Source organism: Callithrix jacchus, chromosome 2 (genome assembly GCF_049354715.1).
Source record: "Callithrix jacchus isolate 240 chromosome 2, calJac240_pri, whole genome shotgun sequence".
NCBI classification, from domain to species: domain Eukaryota; kingdom Metazoa; phylum Chordata; class Mammalia; order Primates; family Cebidae; genus Callithrix; species Callithrix jacchus.
In genome coordinates this window covers 93,870,548-93,884,743 of record NC_133503.1, presented here as the reverse complement: position 1 = coordinate 93,884,743, position 14,196 = coordinate 93,870,548, and the positions used below count along the sequence as shown (strand labels likewise).

General features: G+C 38.1%; 1 long non-coding RNA gene across 6 annotated transcripts in view; it reads left to right on the top strand.

Moving 5' to 3' along the window:
• The window catches only part of LOC118151415 (uncharacterized), a 65,002-nt gene that overhangs the window by 21,518 nt on the left and 29,288 nt on the right, over window positions 1-14,196 (top strand). For 3 of the 6 annotated variants that reach the window (XR_013532133.1, XR_013532134.1, XR_004739688.3), the window contains exon 1: window positions 8,341-8,666. The exons of 1 other annotated variant lie outside the window; for it this stretch is intronic. This is a non-coding gene — a long non-coding RNA (uncharacterized LOC118151415). Of the gene's footprint in view, window positions 1-8,340; window positions 8,667-14,196 lie in introns of those variants that run through there. 2 more of the 6 variants (XR_013532136.1, XR_013532137.1) reach the window with 2 other exon arrangements.

The following is a 14,196-nucleotide window of genomic DNA, read 5'->3' as shown; positions in this document are numbered from 1 at the left end:
CCCTCTTTCTCAGCTGTCATGTATGAATACTTGCCAGTTCTTTGTTATTATTGCTCTTTGGGGTCTTTTCAGAATAAGGATCGGGCAAATTTGGAATTTAAACCTTATGGGCTTGAATTTTCAAGTTGTGAACTTCTGGCGATTATGCTTGTCCAAATGCAGCTTCCTGCCCTCATGGGAAAAAAAAGTCTCCAGAAACATTTGTACATCTAGTACCCATTGCAAAAGAACATATTGTTGATGATTTAAGTATAAGGGAACTAGAAACATATGGATTATATTTCCTCTTAAATGAGCATTGTCTTCCAAATGAAGGAAGTGAATGGAAGTGTTAAGCAATTGAAGCCATTGTAATATATCAGCTACCAGCCCAGTCTTTTTTTTAAAATAGATTTTATTTTTTGGAACAATTTCAGGTTCATAGCAAAATTGAGCAGAAGGTACAGAGATTTTCCATATACCCCTACCTCGACACATTTGTAACCTCTCTCATTATGAACCTAACACTGACACATTATGATCATCCAGAGTTCGTAGTTTATATCAGGGTTCACATTTGGTATGGTCTGTTCCATACCAAGTGTGGGCTTAGACAAATGTATAATGCTGTGTGTCCACCAATATAATGTCATACAGAGTTGTTTCACTGCCCTAAACATCATCTGTGCTCCACCTATTCATCTGTCCCTCCCACAGCCCCTATAAACCACTGATGTTTTTACTGTCTTCATGGTTTTGCCTCTTCCAGGATGTCATCAGATTGGAATGACAGTATGTAGCCTTTTCATCTTTGTAAACAGAAAGACCTGGTTTCAAAACCTGGCTGAGTGACCTTGGGCAACTTGTTTTGCTTTTCTGGGATGGTTTCCTCTTCTCTGAGAATTAAACAAGACAATGTTTATCAAGTGCCAGGATCAGCCCTTGAAAGATTCATTACTGTGCAGATTTACTTGATTCCTCAATAGAGAGAAAGGTGATTATTTTTTATCAAGGAGCACAACTATAGTAGGAAAAAAATCACTGTAGCATTTCTTATGTCAGACCCAATATGACATAGATGTGTGGTTCCAAAGTTTATACAATATGTAGAGATTGGTTAGTGACCGGATTTAACAAGCATCTTCATATCGCCAAGTGGGGCTTCCCACCTTTTTCTTTAGGCACCGTTGGTTATTAGCTTCCCTTGGATTTTTGTCACCAAGAAGGAAAACCAGATAGAAGAAAGCTAGAAATGCCAGAAACACACAGGATGAAGTCATCCAATATGTGTGATATTGTTCCACAAATATAAATGTGTTAGAATCAACAAAAACAATTGTACAGATCATGCAAAGTCACAAAAAAAGCAAGCTAAATGTCTGTGCAGAGTTGTAGGGCGATGCTGATGGGGTTGGGCAGGCCTGGGCTGATGGTATGAACTGTCTTTGTATTTCAAACATTTGGTAAAATAGTAAACGTGAAAATCTACATCTGAAATTACTACAAGAATTATTGAGTAGAGCTTATGTGCAGCACAGGGGGTTAACTCAGTGGAAATGCATATATTGAGGAGAGCCAGCTAGGATCTGCATTCAACAGACAAAATTCATGAAAGTCTGCAGCAACAAAAACATCATATTTTAAATAACCTGCCATTTAGTCTTCTTGGGAAAGTGGAAGCTCTCTGTCTACATCTAAACTTCTGTGGGGTTGTAGCCTCTGAAATCTGGTCCCTGATATGTTCTGTCATTCTGAAACAAGCCCAGGTCCCCAAGGAGCAGGGACCCCAGCAGGCCTTCTGTAGGAAGAGCAGTCTCACGCCACTGTTTTCTGATCACTTCACTAAACAATATGTCTCCTTCACCATCACTGCAGAGACAACACATTTAAAGCTACCTTTTCCCACTGGTCCAAATAGGTTGCCTTGGAAATAGCTTGGACTCTTTACTTCTTTTCCCATTGCACCAAACTGCTACACCTTGTTAATTTTTTTTTTTTTTTTTGAGACAGAATCTTGCTCTCATCCATGTTGGAATGCAACAGCGTGATTATAGCTCATTGTAATCACAGTGATCACAGCTCGAGATCCTCCTGCCTCAGCCTCCCAAGTAGCTGAGATTACAGACACACACCACCATGCCCAGCTAATTTTTAAATGTTTTGCGAAGACAAGATCTCATTATATTTCCCATGCTGGTCTCAAACTCCTGGGCTCAAGTTGTCCTTCCTTCTCAGCCTCCCAAAGTGCTGGGACTACAGATGTGAGCCACTGTGCCCAGCCCTGTTGACTTAAAAAAAAACTTCATTGAGATATAATTTATATATCCTACAATTTACCCATTTAAGTTATACAATTTAATAATTTTTAGTGTAATCACAGATGTGTGCAACCATCACCATAGACAATTTTAGAACATTTTCATCACCTCAAAAAAAAAACCTCCATATTTTTAGCTTCATGCTCTCCTGTGCCCTCTACCCCAGCCCTAAGCAACAGCTAACCTATATGCTGTATCTATCATTTGCCTGTTCTGGATTTTCATATGAATATAATTATGCAATATGTGGTCTTTCATAACTGGCATCTTTCACTTGGCCTAATGTTTTTGAGGTTCATCTATGTTATAGCACATATCAGTACTAATTTCTTTTTATGTCCAAATAATATTCCATTGTATGTATATACCACATTTTGTTTATTCATGCATCAGTTGATGGACATTTGGGTTGTTTCCACTTTTTGGCTATCATGAATGATGCTGCTATAAACATTGGTGTACAAATTTGTGTGTGGATTTATGTTTTCATTTTTCTTGCACACAGACCTAGAAGTGGAATTGCTGGGTCATATGGTAACTCTAATCATTTGAACAGCTACCTGTTTTCAAAGTAGCTGCACAATTTTACATTCCCATGAACAGTGTATGAGGGTTCCAATTTCTCCACATCTTCTCCAACACTTGTTATTGTTTGAGCTTTTAATTCTATCTATGCTGTTGCCTTTTATAAAATTATTTTCCTCTAAAAGAAGGCAGCATCTCTCTTACCTAGGTCATCTTCTCCTTTCCTGATGTAGCCGCCTCAGTCTAGCTACACACAGAATTCTGCAGTCAAATCTCACACAGAATTCTGGAGTCAAATCTGCTTTTTATTTTTCCAGATCACATTGCAGTCCTGCCCAACTCTATATGAGAAATATATTTTCACTTCCATTTAGTCTTTCTCAGATTTCCTCAGTGGCTTCTAACTTGCTATTACTCCATCTCTGAACAACTCTTGTTAGCTTTCCAGGTACCCCTGGAAAATTCGGCCCCTCTCGTCCTACTCAGCACAGATCCTCTTCCCTGATGAATTTTCCAAATGGTGCTCACCTTCCTTAATTTTTCCTGCTCACTTTTGCAGTGATGCTGCCTGTTTACTTTTGCCTCCTCGGCATTAGACTCCTTAACCCTCTTCCCTTTCCCTTGATCAGAAAATACCATAGCTTTCAAGAAGATTTCTCTGATTTTTTGCCCCTTCCTTCCCATGTCCAAGGGGTGGGTGTGGCCAATTATGTGTTAAAGATGTACGTCAATCTTGTACTTTTTCCCTGGATTGCAAATCTGAGACAAGCAATACAGAATTGAAAAATGGTCACAGTGGTCTCCCAAAGAGACTCCCCATTAATTTTACATACATCTACAAGGATATCTGCCCAGCAACTTCTTGTCCAACCTCAGACTGGCATCACCTTTGTTATCGATCTTCATAGACAAAGATAATGATTTTAAAACAATTATGTAACCCTTCTCATTTTTCCTTTAAAAAGCTTTGTCTTCCTTTACCCCTCTAAATATGAACAAAGTTCCTATGGCATGCATATTCCCACTACAATGCTCTATTCCCAAATAAATATCTTTTCTATTAAAAATCCCCTCTCTGTTATTAGGTTGACAGTACCAATCAATTCCTTTTTATTTGTTTGTTTGTTTATATTAGCCAAAGTCAGTCTCTATTGATTAAACCAGATAATCCTAACAGATAGATCAAGCTCAATAACACTAGTAGGACTATGTCTTTAGCACTGCTGTGGACAAGGTATTATGTGAAACTCTTAATCTAGATTATTTCAGTCAATCTTCATAAGCATCCTATGAAGTAAGTAGCATTTTGTCTACCTTTTATGAATGAGGAAATTATATCTTTGAGAAGGCAATAAACCTATTCCAGACAACACAACTGATTAATGGCAAAGACAGGTTGAATCCAGGTCTGCCTGGTTCCCAAGTCTATTTGCTGAATTATTATGCAGTTAGGCCTCTCCTGGCACCTGACCGATAGCCAGTGAAGGTTCCTGTCCACAGAGTGCTTTATACTTCTTTGGTATTAAATATAACTCATAGTCTTCTGATCACAATTGCATTAATCATGTATTATAATTACTTGTGCACATGTCTTGACTTCCCCAACCTAGAATCTGGCATATATATAATAAATATTTCTGAATAGATAATTGTGTCTAAAGAAACCCAAATGAAATTCCAATTCTAATTGAAGTAAATTGCCTTGACAGAGCAAGTAGAGGGACCTCACTGTTGCAAAAAAGGCAGCAGCTATCCTTTTCCCATGAAGGTACTTATAGTTTCATGGTTATTACAAAATACAGATCTCATTCCCAGTGGTTTTCACAGAAACCTTTAATAGTGGATTGTGGTTTTGGTCAACAAAGCTACTTTAATTAAATTCAGTAGTTAGCAAATACTCATGGCACAATTTTCCCCAAGCTACATCATTGGCCAGTGGATCAAACTGCTTTTCACCAGGATCTCTCTGCTGGAAGATTATTTCCTTTGTTTTGTCATTTAGTTTTCTTTTCACATTGCTTCTCCTGGACTTTTATGATGACCCAGCTGAACTAGCTGCTGCTTTCTTCATAACTTTAATGTTGAACCCTGGAGGGACAGAAAGAGAAACAGTTCCCCAAGTGACTATTGGTAAACATACTAATAAATGGAAGGGAATGGCCCTGTTGGAATGAGATGATGCCAGACTAGCTGGCTACTGCTAGGTAGAATTAAGCAAGATGGCACAGGCCAGCACAAATGAAATCAGTAATAACACTGCAATGTTTCCGTAGACTGCATGAGTTGTCTGATTGAGGTGATTTTCTAAAACTTCCATGGAAAACATGCAAAATTTAACTTTCCCTTTTACATATCCCAAGCTGCTACCATTTACTATCCAGGCTTTGGTGGTTTAAGGATTTATGTTCCTTTTATTAAGGCCATGAAACACAACATTTGTCTTTCATGACTTCTTTGGTAATACAGAATGCTTTAAACTGCCCCATTGGATTAACTGCGTGATACAAAACAAACCTAGAATACTGCCATTATGAGAAAGTGGAACTGATAGTGTAACTGCAGATGAAGGAGAATGGCTGAGGCAGAGCCTGAAATTAGGTAACTTCAAGAAAAAGAGGAAGTCAGTTCAAGAAGGTCAATAAGAATAATGAAAGACTTGAAGATATCAAAAAGTCTCCCCCTTTTTTTTTTAAAAAAAGAGCATATTCCACGCACTTTAAATATTTCGTTTTGCTTCATTTAAATGCCATTTTCAAACATTAGTAAATAAACAGAATGGTTCTTAAGAGATGCATGCTAAGTGATAGGGGTAGGATGGACTTTAAATCCTGACTCCGCCTTTTCTCAGCTCTGTATTTTTGAGCAAATTGCTAAAGCTCATTGAGCCCCAGTTTCCATTCTTGTACAATGGAGATAAAAACAAAGGCCTATAGAAGTGTTATAACGAATAAATGAAGTGCATATACATAAAAGTGCTTCCTAAGTTGAATAGGACATAGTAAGAACTCCACATGAGATAGTAATATATATGCTCTTCTACTACATATATTGGTAATTCCAGGGGAAGCTAAATAAATAAGGTTCTTAGGCAGTAAGATTAATTTTATGTATACTGCTCCATTAATATGTCCTATCTGTGGCAATGAGGGAAAAAGGGACTGGAATGGGAGCCAGAAGCCTGGAGTTCTAGATATTATTCTTCCACCAACCAGCTGTGTGACAGGCGCAAGTAACATGATTTCCCCATTCACAAACATTCCCTCCTGTGCTCCAAGTTTCTGAAGATATCTTCATAAGACTGCTGTGATGCAAAGTACATAAATTTGTGACATCTTTGCTCTCATTATTGGGAAGATTTTTTTTCTTGCTTTTGTATTTGGGGCGGAGTAGAAGATATGTTTACCCAAAGTGATATTGTAGTTAACTGGAATTCAGGAATCTTATATTCTTTCCCAAATTTTATCAAAGATTTATTAGGCATATAGTATGCCAAGCAGTGTAACAGGAACAGTAAATAAAGTGATGAATAGGACAGCTCTTATCTTTGCTTTCATGGAGTAAACGGTCCTGTGCATAAGATGGGCCTCACAATAAGCAATCCCATATCAGGAGAAAAGTTAAGAGCCTTTTGCAGTGCACCACGTCAGGGGTGATGTTAGACTGGCAGAGGAGGGGTGTTGAGGCCCTGAGGAGGGATAATATTAAAGAAGTATTTTGGAAGTAAAACTGATAAACTTGGCAATTGATTTCATGTGAGGAGTGAAGAACAGGGAGGAAACATGGCAAACTCCCAACTTTCTGGCTTGAGCAATTGGGAATGGGAAGGGAGATACCATTTCCCAAGAGAGAAAACATTGAAAGAATTGGAAGAGCAGAAGATATTGCGGGGTGAGAGGTTGAAAGAATTGAGTGCAATTCAGACTGAGGAGCCTGTGACACAGTCAGGACCAATGCCAAGGAGCCAGTGGACACAGGGGTTAAGGTTGCAGACATAAAAATGTAGGATTCATCAGCATATGTGTAATATCCAAACCTATGGGACAGGGAAAGAGCATAGAGTCAGATGAGAATATGTCCCAAGACCAAGCCTTGAAGAACTCCTTTATTTAATGTTTGGGTGGAAGAAAAGGCAAACAAACATATCTGAAAAGATGGGTCAGAGAGGAGAGAATAAACCACGGGGAGATGATCTCAGAAGTCAAACAGAAGCATTCATTGTGATGAATGCTGCAGAGGCCAAGTAAGGTGGGAACTTCGGCTTTAGCCACATGGACATTATCGTGACCTTAGAGTGAGACATTTCAAGAGATGATAGGTTTGGAATTTCAATGGGGATAATTTGAAGAGTAACAGGTGAGAAAATAGAGACAATAAAAGCACATACTCTTTAAAGAAGTTTTGCTATAGAGGAGATAGAATAATAGATGGACATGCATAGGAGATCAAGGAAGCATGTTTGGGAGGCTGAGGCAAGAGAATTGCTTGACCCGGGTGGTGGAGGTTGCAGTGAGCCAAGATCATGCCATTGCACTCCAGCCTAAGCGACAGAGTGAAACCTCATCTCAAAAAAAACAAAACAAACCTACAGATGTCAGCATGTTTAAATGAGAAGAGAGTGGCAGAAAAGGAGGGGAAAGAGAGTAGGAGTAAAAGTGAGAAAGAGTGAGATTAATAGCAAAAGATTTCCAAGAAAATGTGAGAGAATAAGATTCAGAGCCTAAGTGAATGAACTGACCTTAGACAAGAAGCACATGTTATTTGTTGTGTCCAGAGAGAAGAGAAGATGGGTGTGGATGCAGCTAGGTCTGGTACGGAAAGCTGAAGTGCTTCCCAGTTACTGAGTTCTATGTTCTCTGTGAAGTAGGAGGTAAGGGGGAAGGAGGAGGAAATTATAAGTGAGAAAGGTGGTGAAGGTGTGAAAGTAGTTGTGGTAGATAGTGAAAAAGCAAGACATTAGAGAAAAGGGGTAGGACTATGGAGGCACAGCAGGGGCTGGTCACCATGAATTTATAGTGTTACCAACATACCTTCTGGCACCCTGGGCAGATGTGGAGACAGCTAGCAGTTGGATTCACAGTGCGTTGTGGCCTTGCCCAGTGTTAGGAGGCATCCACAGATGAGAGGTGTGGGGCGGTATGCAGAGGATGGTAAGCAACTGAGGAAGCACCCTGAAACGTTATGGCTGATTTTTGTGTCTTCCTACTTCTCAATTTGAATTTTACAATAAAACAAAAGTTTGTAGCAGATATTTGTTGTTTGCTTACCCAGCATCCATTCCCTGTTTTCCAGAAATGCCTCCAGATTTTCATTTAAAGACCCTCTCCCACCTGCTCTCTCAGTCCATAGGGTCCAGATGCGGCTCCAGGAGGAGGCGCAGTGCATCATGTGACCCATCCTGGCCAATCAAAATACTACATCACCGGCCAGAGTAACAGGTGCTCAGATTGGCTGATGTCCCAAGTTAGCCCAATCAGTGACTAACAGGACTTTTGAGGAGGTGGGAAAAAGAGACCTCCGTGGGAAGAAGTAAGGCTGAAACTGCCACAGCCATCTTGTGACTATGAGGAGGAGCCAACCGAGCACAGACTGACAGAGCAGGTGTTACTGAGGATGGAGAAAGAAAGAAATTGGGTTCTGGTGACATTACATCCTGGACCTAGCAATGTCTGAAATGATACCCTGTGCTTTTCAGTGTCATGAGCCAGTAAGTTTCCCTTTTTACTGGCGCTAGTTTGTGTTTAGTTTTCAAGTGGCTTTTTCCCTGATGGAAGATTTTAATTTGTTTAAAAGGATCTACCCCTACATCCCAGTGATCTCTTGTTTGGAGATACCTCTGCTGTCCATGTGAGTACTAAGAATCAGTGGGGATGATACGTTCTTGTTGGACTTAGAATGGAGATCAGAGGACTGTTACAAAGCTATTAAAATACTTGAGGAAAGCCGTTTTTTGGAATGACACTGTTAAAAAAAAAAGCAGGATTTAAATTGTATATAAAATCCAGTTACAGTGCTTTTTTAAACTCAAAGATGACGTAAATACAACAAACTCTTACAATGATTGGGGTTGTTAAAAAAAATAGGATTTAAATTGTATATAAAATCTAGTTACATTTTTAAAAATCTGTTTTTAAGTTAAAGATGAAGTAAATACAACAAACTGTTACCGTGATTGTTTGGGGTTGTGATGCTATGCTTTATTTCCCCAATCCCAGATTTTCTGCTATTTTCTTAATAAGCATGCATCACTTCCATAGATTTGTGTACTCATTTAACTTCGAGAATAATTTATATTTTTGCTAATGTGTATACATAATTTTTAAAAATCAAATACTTTTTTAGCATTTTTTTTACCAGACCCCCTCTACACACCCTCCCCAAGGCTGTTTTAGTTGTTTGTTCTCACTATGCTTCCATATGTCTAAATACTAGGCATAGACTGCTATTTTTTATTTGTCCATTTTAGAAAGTACCTTTTGAAATTCTGTTACATCAAATGGTGAATTAAGCTCTCTTCTGCACCACCCTTTTAAAGTCCCTTTCTTCCCATCCACCTCATATGATTATGCCACAGTTTAGGTTAAAACTGTAGTGATGTATGGGTACCTTCATTGTTCACTGACAAGCCACGAATATATTTCTGTTTTTAGATACATTTTTTCTTCTTCCTGAGTTAATGTTGGCTTGTTTGCATCATTTTCTTGTTTTAATTTATTTCCAAGTATTCTTTGCAATTTTCTTAAAAAGGTCCAGTAGAGTTGTCAAACTCGCAGCAATGTTTGTTAAAGGATAGAATGCATTGGATAATCCTGCTGTCACCCCACCTCTCATGTCGCCTGCAGCTGACACAGCTTTCCACACTGCTGGGCTGGTTTCTCTTTAGGTGGGCTGCACGGCCTCACCCCCAGGATGTTGGATCCCTTGTTTCCTGAGTCCCATGTCTTTGCTTTTCTGCAGTGTATGGAGAAGCACATTTTTCACTGGCTTTCTAAGAAAGAATTTTTCACTGGCTTTCTAAGAAAGAAGACATAGAAAGCAAATTTTTTAGTCCTTACATATCTGTAAGTTTCAGATATTTACCTTGCTATCATACTTGATTGATACTTTAGTTGGATATAGAATTCTAGCTTGAAAATAATTTTCACTATGAATTTTGAAGGAACTGCTGAATTTTATTGTCTTCTAGCAATATTATGGTAAGTCTGATGCCATTCTGATTCTTGTTTATTTTGTTCTTTCTCTGGGTCCTTTTGAAGATGGTCTATTTTTGGTGCTCTGAAATTCACAGTGAAATGCCTTGGTGTAGGCCTTGAGTTGTTGTTGTTGTGTTCCAATTGATTATGCTGGTCATACAATATGTGCTTTCAATCTAGATTTATATGAATGTGTCAATAATTGTCTCTTTTATTTTCTCAATTCTCTTTCTAATCCTCTAATTTTCTTATCTAATTTTCTATCTCTTCAAACACCTTGTTTCTCTTTTAAGAGATTTATTTGATTTTAATGTCTAAACTTTTACACTAAATATTTTATTTCAGCTACTATATGTTTAATTTCCAAGAGCTTAATCTTGATTTTCTATTGTTTCTATTTTCATTCTTGTTTTATGTTCACAATATTATTTCTTATCTCCATAGCAATATTAATTGAAGAGTTAAAACATTAACTTTTGCTTCTCACATTTTCTATTTCCTCTTAGTTTCTCTTTGCTGTTCAATTGTTGTTGTTTTTTCTTTCATGTTGGAGGTTTTCTTCAATAACCAGTGATTCTTAGCTACTATTCATTATAAGAACATGTTCTACATGGCCAGTTAGAAGTTTTGTGTGTCAAGGTGGGGAGCAAGTCTAGCAGGGATAGGTTGACTAGTGTCCTTCACGCAATGGTCATCAGGACATGTATGAGCTGCTCTTTCCTTCAAATATCTTTTGCCAGAAGTCTTCTCTCTGAATTGTTTAGTTTCCAAGGAGAAACTCCTCTCACCTCTGTCTGGGATATATAGCAGTCTGCTAGAATTTTGTGAGCAAACCAGGATAGGGAAAGTCAGCCTTTCCGTTCAGTATATAGACTTTCACTACATCGTTCATTATTTCATTAGCAAATACTTGCTGAATACGTATTATGTGTCAGGCACTATTTTACGCACTTTGAATCCTTCAGTAAACAAAATAGGGAAGGATCCCTGTCCTCATGGAGCTTAGAGTCTAAAGACCTGGAGACAGACAATAAGCAGTAGATACAAGAAATAAGAAAATTAAATAGTATCCTAGTAGGTGATAAGTTTTATAGAAAAAGAAAAATAATAGTGCAGACTAAGGGAGATTAGGAGTGTTACATGGTTGCAACTTTAAATAGGATGGTCAGTATAGACCTTATTAAGAAACTAATTTTTGAACAAAAAGACTTGATGAAAGGAAGAGAGTTAGAGCAATTGAGTCAGAGGAATAGGAATGGTGAATACAAAGGCCCTGAGGTGGAAGCAGATTTGTTATGTTGGCGGAACAGCAAAAAAGGCAAACAGTAGTTGGACAGTAATTGAGGAGGAAAGAAGGGGAGAGGAGGATGGAGAAGTGAGAGGAAGATCTTGTGAGTGATGGGAAGGCTTTTACTGAAGACAGCATGGTGCTATTATATGCTTTGAAGTGGAAGCATGATAGGCTCTGACCTCAGATTTCAAAGAATTACTTGGTACCCATGTTGACAATAGACTGTAGGAAGCAACATTAGAATCAGGGAGACCAGTTAGGTGGCTTTTTCAGTAATCCAGGAAAAAACCAGACGGTGGCTTGCACCAGGGTGGCGGCAATAAAGGTTGTGAGAAGTAGTCAGATTCTGAATTTACTTTATCAAGATTTCCTGATAAAATGAGTGTGAAGTATAGGAGAAAGAGAGGCATCAAGGAGGACTCCCAGGGTTGTGGATTATTTTCATGGAAGAAATTGCCATCTGCTAAAATGAGAGGAGGGTCCAGAGTTCAGTTTGTGTATGTTGAGTCTTCCTATTTCCCTTCCCATGGCCTACCCTTGCCCTTTGCTGGGTACAGTGTCTTGAGATCAGAGCCATTTCCATTCAATTCTGCCAAAGAACAAATCTCCAGTTTATGTGTATATGTGCAGGTGGGTATGGCTGCAATGTGGAGTCTGTGGGACTTAAAAAATGAATAAAAGGTTGTGTGGGGAGTCAAGCTGCTCTGTATGTGTTCAAGCAAGTCCCCTGTTTCTATTCCCACAGTGTATTGACACCTTCTATAGAAACAGATATGTCCAAATCCTAAGCCTTTCTGGGGTTCTCTGGAGATGGAGCTCCCTGCTTCTCATTGCTCTTCTCCTCAATGGAATTTTAGCATCCTAAGCTTGTTGAAATGTTCAAAAAATGTGTTGAAATTTCCTATCCACTCTTGTGTTTAATCATCCTTGTGCAATTATCTTTTAAGATTACTTTTCTGTGTCTTGGGTTTGGAGAACAAGAGGTTATAATGTGTGGGGGAAATCTACAATGTTGAACTAGATTCTTGCATTGGGGGAAGAAAACTCCTTTTTAAAAGCCTAGATGATTTTTATATCATCTCACTTTTTTCCTAATCCCACATTGAGATTTTAATTATTATTGTTGATAAATTACTTACAAGATACTTCACAGCTCATTGAAATTCTGCAGTTCAGCTCCAGCTTTGAGCATAGAACAGAACATCACGAAACCACAATTTTAGGATTTCTCTAATTTCCAAAAAAACTTCATTGAAAGGCTAAACTCTGGCTTGAAGTTTGAAAATGAAACATGGTATTGTTAAGGAGGTAGTTATCATGTTAAGTTCTGAGAATGCGTTGTTCAGAGTGGATAACCTAAAATAACATCTTCATATGTATTCCGGTCCAGCAAAAGGAAGCTGAACTATATTCCTGTGGTTTGGGACATAAATAATAATGTACTAAAAATTAAAAGTGTCTTCCTGTTTTTGATTTTTCAACTTTTCTTCTTCATAAATGAAATTATTTTGAAAAGACATCTGTGCAGATGTTCATAACTTTTTTGTTTTTCCCCTTAGTATCTAGTACTTGACCTCTGTAATCAATTGATACAAACATCTCTCAGTTTCGTCCACAAAACATTTATTCTGAGCACCTTTGAAGATTGCTTGTTTTACCCCAGTTTGCCAAAGTAAACAAAATCTCTAGTTTTGCTGAAATAATTTAATCTTCCAAAAGGAACAGTTATAACGTCATCTGACAATGAACTTTTATTTTTCAGAAAAAAGTACAAAGTTTATTTTAATAGTTTTTCATTGAAGAGAGGCTTATCCTAAGACCTATATTCAAGTAAAAGCATTAAGTTGAGTCACATAGAGTAAATAAATTGTATTAATTTATTGTAGTTAATTGATAAGTTAAAAACATTTGGATTTAGAATTTTAAAAAAAATTGTTTATATTTTGAAAGCATCTGATAGCGAAACACATTTGCTTATTTGGATTATGTTTGTATGCTCTGTTTTAATACCAACAAGTTGGTATTAAATTTAATGCCAGTTGGTCTCTCTCCTTCATATTAAAGATTGGTCTCAAATGTCTGGTGGCCCTAGGCCTATGCGTGGTGCTAGATGGTTTTCATTGTCCAGTGACATGAGGAGCTAAAACTGCCTTTTTTGAAGACAGGGTCTCCCAGAGTCAGTTTCTGGAGATGTGTTCTCTGAAGCTATTCAGTTTCTCTAGAGAAATATTCTTCAATCTCCTTCTTGCTTAAGAGAAATGTGCCTAAGTGACAGGATAGTCTGAAAGGAAAAAAGAACCTTTGTTTCTTATACACTCTTTTCAGTACATTTGCAGCCTGAGATTGTAGGGGTAGAGGAATGGAGGTAAGACAAAGTGAGGGTAAGGCAAAACAAACAGAAGAGCTGTCAACTTCTCTGTGATGTGAATACCTATATGTTGGCCTATCAACCAATTCCACCATGTTGAACCTGAAGCTTTTCTCCTACTATCTGTTTATTCCTGAGAGAACCAATTCATTTAGCTTTGCCAACCGAAGAATCACAGGTTGATAAATTTGGAAAGGAGAGCTTTATTTTTCATAAATTGTTTTAGACTGGCCATTCTGCAGGCTAGGAAGTGTAGCCTTTGGCAGAAGCCAAGAGCAAACACTTTGAGGGAAGGGTAGAAGGAACAGGAATTGACGCTGAGCAAGGTTGTCAACTATACGTATTTAAAAAGCTATAGAAAGAGGCATAAGTATTTATGAAAGGAGAAACATGCACATGCACAATTGAGCTTCATGTCTCTTCATGGGTTGCATGTTCAAAAAATAGCAGTGTTAGCATGAAACAAGGGTGGAATTTTCAGCCCTCTGATGTCAAAAGGTGAAGCAAAAGACAAAAACCCCTTCA